The following is an 8,693-nucleotide window of genomic DNA, read 5'->3' on the forward strand; positions in this document are numbered from 1 at the left end:
TTGGCCCCTAAATTGCTCTGCTTGGCTTCAGACTAACTCCAGCAATCTGCTCTAATCTCCTGGCTCCTTCTCACTCTCTGGCCCATCCATCTTCACCCGTCTCCTGCTTGTTCTTTCTCTGTAACCCATCTCTCTGTTACTGTCCTGGTAAAACAACTTCAACTTCTTCTTCTTCTTCTTCTTCTTCTTCTTCTTCTTCTTCTTCTTCTTCTTCTTCTTCTTCTTCTTCTTCTTCTTCTTTTCTCTCTCTCTCTCTCTCTTTCTCCATTGCCCTCAAATAACTTCCCTTTTCTCCCTCTTCTCGTGAGAGTTGGAAGTATCTTATTCTGTCAAATCTTTCTCTGATTCATCACTTTTTCTGCCACTCAATTAGACGTCACTTTCAAACACGGGTGCTTCCTTCTACAAACTAACTTTACCGTCATTGTTTGGGCCTAAAGTCATGTATCATCACACCTGGACCTAAGCTTTTCTTTACGTGAAACTTGCTCAGTACCACGCTGGCCTTGAACTCAAATCTGCTTGCCTCTGTTTTTATTCCAGCCAAAGCACATAGACCTAGGAGGGCTTTGGACGCGATCTCTTGCCAGAGCAGCCATGTTCTGAATTAAAATTCCTCTACAATACACAAGATATTCCTTCTGCACACTGATTCGCCCAGAGTGTAGAGAGATCATATAAGAAGACTGGCAGATGGAGGCAAGATGATCCTAAGTTCAAGAACAGCCTGGGCATCTGTGAGATTCTGTCTCCAAGTACTTACAGCAATGACACCAAACAGATTGGCTCGTATTAAAATAGGGTGGACCCTTAGTCTAAAAGGCATTCTTACCGAAAGGGGGCATTTGGACACAAAGACACATATGCTGAGGGGATGCCAGCTAACAATGGCAGATATGCTCAAAGGAAGGTGATGCACCTACAAGTTGAGGACGCCAGAGGATGGTGAGCAAGGTGATACGGGGACTGCATGTGTAGCTGTTTGTTGTTGTCATTGTTTCCCCCTGCACTGAGGATTTAAGCGAGAGTTTCATGCATCCTGTGTACTTTAACCACTGAGCCACACCCTCAGCCCCCCACTGGGGGATTCAAGGCAGGTGCTCTACCACTGAGCCACACCCCAGCCCCTCACTGGGGGATTCAAGGCAGGTGCTCTACCACTGAGCCACACCCCAGCCCCTCACTGGGGGATTCTAGGCAGGTGCTCTACCACTGAGCCACACCCCCAGCCCCTCACTGGGGGACTCTAGACAGGTGCTCTACCACTGAGCCACACCCCAGCCCCTCACTGGGGGATTCTAGGCAGGTGCTCTACCACTGAGCCACAGCCCAGTCCCTCACTGGGGGATTCTAGGTAGGGGCTCTACCACTGAGCCACACCCCAGCCCCCCACTGGGGGATTCTAGACAGGTGCTCTACCACTGAGCCACACCCCCAGCCCCTCACTGGGGGATTCTAGACAGGTGCTCTACCACTGAGCCACACCCCAGCCCCTCACTGGGGGATTCTAGGCAGGTGCTCTACCACTGAGCCACACCCCAGCCCCTCACTGGGGGATTCTAGGCAGGTGCTCTACCACTGAGCCACACCCCAGCCCCTCACTGGGGGATTCTAGGCAGGTGCTCTACCACTGAGCCACACCCCAGCCCCTCATTGGGGGATTCTAGGCAGGTGCTCTACCACTGAGCCACAGCCCTAGGCTTCTTTTTGCTTTTTGAGACAGGGTATCACTTAGTAGCCCAGGCTAGCTTTGAACTTTCTTCCATCCTCTTGCTGCCAATCTTTCAAGTAGGATCTCAGTGGGCCTGTGACATCACACCCAATGCTGGTAACAAATTTTGAGTCTTTTTTTCATCATGCTAGCACCTGCCTTGTAAGCTGACACAGGGAGGAGACATCGTGGGCCCTCCAGCTCTGGCCACAGCCTTCCGTCCCCTGCTCCCAGCTCCCTTACCATGTGCAGCTGAGCCCATGTATGCCTAGCTGGTAACTGCTCCTCATGTACTCACTCCCTGTACATTTGGGGTTTGCTCGTCCCTCAGTCTCCCCGACCCCCACCGCTGTTCTCTTCTTGTTCTTGGGGGAGACCACTTCTTTCCATGTAGTCCCAGCTGACACAGAACTCACTGTGTAGCCCAGGCTGGCCTAGAACTTTGAGCTAATGTTCCTGTTTCATCTTAGAGAGAGAGAGAGGGAGGGAGGGAGGGGGAGGGAGGGAAGTGGAGTGTGTGTGTGTGTGTGTGTGTGTGTGTGTGTGTGTGTGTGTGTGTCCCCACCCTGGCTCCCAGGCCTCCAGTTGCTCTTGACCTCAGGAAACCTCTGGGGCTTCCACCTCTATGCTAGCTAGCTAGCTTGGCTTCTCAACCCTCCCCCCAGCCCCCCTCCCGCCCCCTCCTTGGCTCCTCTTCCCTCCCTCCCTCTGGCTCCCTCCAGGAGGCACAAACCTAATCAGACTGATTATCGCCCAAGTTCAATTCCACTTTCTCTGGCTCCAGCACAGGCAGTAAATTTCCTTCACTGTTGGGCTCCCCTGTAAGACCAGCCTCCTGTCTGGCAGCTCATCCTAGGAAGCTGCTGCCCCGCCTCCCCCTCCCCCCAAGCCCCCTCCAGCTGCTGTGTCATCATCACAGATGAACTAGACCTGCCCCGCCTGGGGGGGGGGTGTCACTTAAACTCCATCTACAGAGTCTCACAGCCCTGTGGGGTATGTAGGATTCCCCCCCCCCTGGGGTGGTGGAGGAGGGTGTCTAAAAGCCACATTGTTAATGGACTCAGAGATCTGACACTTTCCCCGCCAACTGTCCTCCATCTCGGCAGACTGGTCGCATTCCTTGCGGCTTATTTATTTATTACACGATAAACTCGGAACCAGCAGCTTAATCTCATACTTCTGTCAGCCCCATCCTTTAGGTCTTTAGAGACAGAGTGTGACCGGAAAAGAGCCAGAGATGGAAAAGCAGGATTTATAAGTCTTAGGTCCTCCGGGATGGAGAATGAAGGCCTGCTGGCCGTTCCTTTAGCTTTGTTTCCTTCCAGAGCAAGGGTGCGGGAGGCCTGGCCCTGCTCACAAGGAAAGCAGGCAGAAACTCCACAGAGAGGACCAGTGATTCAATTAGGCTTAACAAGCCAGGATTGCATCCTCCGAGCACAAGGCACCGGGTGAGGGTGGGGGAGGGGAGGGTGGACGAGGCTCAGCCAGGGGAGGAAGACCCTACTCTCCTGGCCAGATAGGAAAAAGGATGAGTGGCATGCTTGCTGCCCACACACTCGAGAGCAGGGGAGACTTGGCTAAGAGAGATTTGTTTGTGAATAGCTATATCCCAGAGGACTTCCTGGAGGAAGTGGAACAGGGTTAGATTCCAGAGAGGGCCGTTCTGGAAGGGGAAGGTGATGAGGTGTCTATGTAGGAGGCATGGGGTGGGGTCCCATTGCTGGGGACCTTAAAAAAAAAACACGGGGAGGGCTGTGACATTCGTTTTGACAAGAGGGTGGCGGTGCTGGGAAGACAGGTGGGTCCCTGGGGCTGGCTGGCCACCCAGCTTAGCTGAAATGGCCGGTTCTAGGTCTGTGATGAATAGCACAGACAGTCAACTGCACAGATTATAGAGTCACTCATCTGAGACACAGGCCTCTGGGCATACCCATGGGCAATTACCTAGATTACATTAAATGGAGTGGCATGGCCTGTCCACCATGGGCGGCACCGTTCCCTGGCTGGGATCCTGAACCGTTTTGGTGGAGAAGGGAGCTGCACAGCAGCGTGCGTTCATTGTTCTCTGCTTCCCGATTGTGGCTGGGGTGTGACCATTTGCTTTTAAGCTCCTCCTGGCCGTGATGGGATGATGCACCTTTGAACTGTTGCTCAGAATAAACCCTAAGACAAAGCTAATAGAAGCTCATAAAAAAAAGAAAACAAAACGGAAGGTGGATGACATCCAGAGGACCAGCACCCAAAGGTGACCTATGGCTTCTCCCTGCGTGATATACATGTGCAACACACACACACACACGCGCGCACGCGCGCACACACACACACACACACACACACACACACACACACACTGATTCCAGTCATTTCTTTTCTTATTCACTTAGTCTTCGTATGTGTATATGATGTGTGTGCACCCATGTCCGTGGCTGTGTGGCCGTGTGCGTGGCATGGCCAGTGTGTGGAGGTCCTGGGGCAGCCGCTGGTGTCATTCCACCTTGTTTGAGATAGGGTCTCTCTTCTGTTGTTGGCCTGTGGATTTCCAGGATTCTCCTGCCTCTGCCTCCCTCCTCGCCGAGGGAATGCTGGGATTCCAGATGTATGTCCTACCGTGTCCAGCTTCACCCTGGTTCCTGGGATCCAAACTTGGGTCCTCACCCATACGTACACGTACTTTACTCACTGAGCCTGTCTCTGTGGCCAAACCCCGGCCATTCAAAGAACTGACATTTCCCATATCCCACTGAACACCAGGGACTGAAGGAAAATACTCCAGCCAGTGAAGGGCTTCTAGGGAGGGTTGGGAAACAATGGATGATGGATGCTTCTAGAAGTCTTTTAAAAATGTGTGTGTGTGTGTGTGTGTGTGTGTGTGGTGTATGCAGTGTGTGTACATGGGCTCTGGTTGTATGGTGTATGTGTAGTGTACATGTGTGTACATGTGTGTGTGTGTGTAGTGTGGGTGGGTGGGTGTGCTCGTTGTGTGTGTCTATGGTGTAATGTGTAGTGTGTGCATGGGATGTGGGTGTGTACAATGGCGTATGTGTGTGGTGAGTGTAGTGTGTGCACGTGGGATGTCTGTGTATATGGTGTGTGTGTGTGTGTGTGTGTGTGTGTGTGTACGTCGACACGGGCCTGTTCAGGACAGCTTTCAGGAGTCATCATCTCCCCTCATCTTTGTGGAGTTTCATCTTTCCGTGCTGTGTATGCAGGTTAGCTGGCCCAGAAGCTTCCAGGCTTGTCTCTGCCTCCCACCATCATGTAGGAGAGTCCTGGGTGACAGACAGCATCCTGCATCCAGCTTTTCCTATGGGGTGGGGTTGACTCGGGCTATAGGGTGTGCACAGAGAGTGCCTTTCCCCTCTGAGTCGTCTCCCCAGCTTGGGAGTCTTTTTCTTTGATGGAGTTAGGAGCCTGAGAACGCTGGATAAGGAGTCTCTGTCTTGTTTCTCCCTCTGTGAAACCTCCACACCCTTCCCCATCCGCAGCAAAAACCTAACCTGCCCGTGGTCTGTAAGGGTAGAGCCTTCCAGACATGATCAGGCCAGATTTGTTATCAGGCCCCAAGCTTTAGTTCCAGTGGCTCTATAGGGAGAGAGAGAAACCAGAGGGGACATGTCCAGGCTCCCTAGCTCTTGGCCTCTGGTGACCTGAGCCCTCTGGGTACCACAATGACTGGACGCAGCCCTTCAACCTTGTGCCTCCAGGACCCTGAATCAAAACAAACCATTTTCCCTTGTAAGGTGACCCTGCCTCCTGTATTTTGTTACAGTCACCCAAAGCAGAGCAACACACCACCATCTTGTAAAAGATACAACATAATTGGATTATAAAACCAGGTGAGCTCATTCAGGGGAGGAAGTACGAAGAGAAATACTGTGACCTTCCGGGTCAAGATTATAAAGCTGAGGAGGTGGCTCAGCTTAGTGCGTGCCTACCATGGGTTCCCTTTCCCAGAAAACTGCCTAAGCCAAGTGTGGTCAGAGAACACTGTGATCCCATCACCAGGAAGGTTGAGTCAGGAGGATCAGAGGTTGAAAGCCACCCTCCTTTCTCAGCTGCATGAGGCAGGGATGCTAAGAGGGGAGACAGAGGTCATGGAGGCCATTGGCTCTCTTCTATTTTAAGAAGCAAGATAAGCTGAAGGAGCTGGGATTTCGCAAGAGAGGAAAAAAGGGCAGAGCAGAGTCCTTAAGGGAGATGTGGGGGGGTGAGGGGGGTCTGGGGAGGAGAAGGGGGTGGGGGGACGGGGCCACAGAGATCGGTCAGTGTCCCAGGCAGAGGAAATCACTAATACCAATCCTGTCCTGTTAAAAGAAACTGTTTCTATTTGGGGGGTGGGGTGGGGGGGTTCGAGACAGGGTTTCTCTTTGTAGACCAGGCTGGCCTCGAACTCACAGCAATCCACTTGCCTCTGCCTCCCAAGTGCTGGGATTAAAGGCATGCGTCACCCCCCCCCCCCCCCCCCCGCTCTTTTTTTTTTTTTTTTTTTAAGTATATGTATGTGTTTATGTGTGTGTAGAGCTGAGAGGTCGATGCTAAGAGTCTTCGATTGTTCTCCATCTTACATTTTGAGCCTTGAGCTCACTAACTCGGCTAGCATACCTAGCCAGCTTGTTCGGAGGATGTTTGCTGTCTGCTCTCTGAGCCCTGGGTGATGGTCCGGCCGTTATGTCTTCTGGGTATTTTTGAGGGTGCTGGGAATCCCAACTCTGGTCCTCACTCAGGCATTTTATCAACTGAAGCCTCTTTCTAACCCCACCAACTAACACTAAAGTCAGCTTAGAAAGGAATGAGTTTCAGGACAGTGAGATGGCTCAGCGGACAAAGGCTCTTGCTGCCAAGTCTGAGTTCCATCCAGAGAGAGACTTCTGCAAGTTGTCCTTTGACCTCTGTGCATGCAACACACACACACACACACACACACACACACACACTGTAATTTAAAGGCGTAGTTTTTTCTTTTCTTTGTTTGTTTATTGTTTGTTTTCCAATACAGGATTTCTCTGTGTTAGGCCTGGCTGTTCCTAGACTCGTTCTGTAGACCAGGCTGGCTTTGAACTCACAGAGATCCACCTGCCTCTGCCTCCCGAGTGCTGGGATTAAAGGCGTGCGCCACCACACCTGGCTAAAAAGGCATCGTTTTCATCCTCAGGCAGGTGTCTTCCCTCACTGGCTGACACAAGAAATTCATGAGGGAGTCCATTATGGGGGCTGAGGGCGGGGCCATGGCAGCAGGAGAGTGCTGCAGCTGGTCTTGTTGCTTCTACAATCCAGGACCCTAGCCCACAGGACACCACTAGAAACTCCAGCTCAGGCATGCCTCAAGGTGTGTCTCCTAGTGTTTGTTTCTAAGTCCCTTCCCTCCCCCCCCCCCCCATCATTAGTCATGGCAATAGCAGTAAAACGTGCTATCTTGATGACTGAGATGTGAGTGTGTCATTAGGCTTGGCGTCCGAGTCAGAGATGCTAAAAGAGCTGAATGGAATATTCCTTCCCCTGCCACCCCCACCCCCCCCCCCCCCCCACCCCAGACAGAGTCTTATGTAGTCGAGGCTGGCCTCAGAGTCTCTACCAAGTGGAGGATGGACCTTGGTCTTCACACTGTCACCTCCTGAGTGCTGGGATTGCAGGCTTGCCCCACCTCACCTGGTTTAGGTGGTCTGTCTCCATAGAACTCAGGGTGCCACGTATGCTCTACCAGGAAATACATACAAATGAAATAGAGAGTGAGCTTCTTTTTTTTGTTTTGTTTTGTTTTGTTTTTCAAGACAGGGTTTCTCTGTGTAGCCTTGACTATCCTGGACTCGCTTTGTAGACCAGGCTGGCCTCGAACTCACAGAGATCCACCTGCCTCTGCCTCCAGAGTGCTGGGATTACAGGTGAGCGCCACCACCACCCGGCTGAGAGTGGGGCTTTTGATGGAGGCAGTTTACAGGCACATCAGGACCTCGCCCATTGCTCTTCCATGTATAAACAGCCCATCCCTCTTCCCAAGGGCTAAATATGGAAGGGTCACCAGAAAAGAGTCTCTCGTTTAAAAAAAAAAAAAAATTGAGACAAGGTTTAACTCTGAACCTTGAGTAGCCTGGAATTCACTACTTAATCCTGGCTGTCCTTGAGTTTTTGATGATCTGCCTCAGGTTCCAGAGTGCTGGGATTATAAAATTAAACGGGAAGGGGGAATGGGGGAGAGGAGGCGGGGGGAGAGGGGGGGAGCGGTGGCGGAGGGGGTGATATCTCAGGATGCCCAGGTTGGCCTTGAACTTGGTATGTAGCTAAGGAAAACCTTGGATTTCTGATCCTCCACCCCACCAGGGCTGTGATTACAGGTGTGAGCTCGATGCCAGGTTTATGTGGCGCTGGGGTCGGAAGCCCGGGCTCTCGGTGCGCTAAGAGGAGGCGCTGTACCCTCTGCACCACACCCCACGAGCCTATTGTCTTGGAATCTTCCCGGACCTCCCTCCCTGAATGAGTGTCCTTCCCTCCCTTCCCCCCCCCCCCGCCCCCCAGGGGAGCCTCTCACAGGGGAACCGTTCTACCCCAAGCCAATTAGCTAAGGAGAAAAACACAAGGAAGGCAGAGTTGCCATGGCAACATTATGATTTTTTTTTTCTCGTTGGAAGACTGTATATCCCAGGGGAGGCAAAGGACCCCTTGAGGTTCAGAAAGGAAGAGAAGTGGTTTTTATGGGGAGTGGAAAAAAATGGCCATTCATTAGTGTAAGGTCAGAAGGTGCGCTAGCGCCCTCTGGTGGGCGAGGGTAGTTAAAACAGCTTTGGTGTAGATGGTTCCAAATCTATCTTGCTTTGCCCAGGAGCCGGGCAAGTTTGTTGTTGTTGATGTCGTCGTCGTCGTCCGTCGTCCGTCGTCCGTCGTCGTCGCTGTTGTGCGGTTCTGTTTCGTCCGGGTTTTGTTGTTCTGTTTTGTTCGTTCTGGGGATCTAGCCCCGGGCCTGTATTTTCAGCCCAGGCTAGGCTTGCTC

Source organism: Acomys russatus, chromosome 19 (genome assembly GCF_903995435.1).
Source record: "Acomys russatus chromosome 19, mAcoRus1.1, whole genome shotgun sequence".
NCBI classification, from domain to species: Eukaryota; Metazoa; Chordata; class Mammalia; order Rodentia; family Muridae; genus Acomys; species Acomys russatus.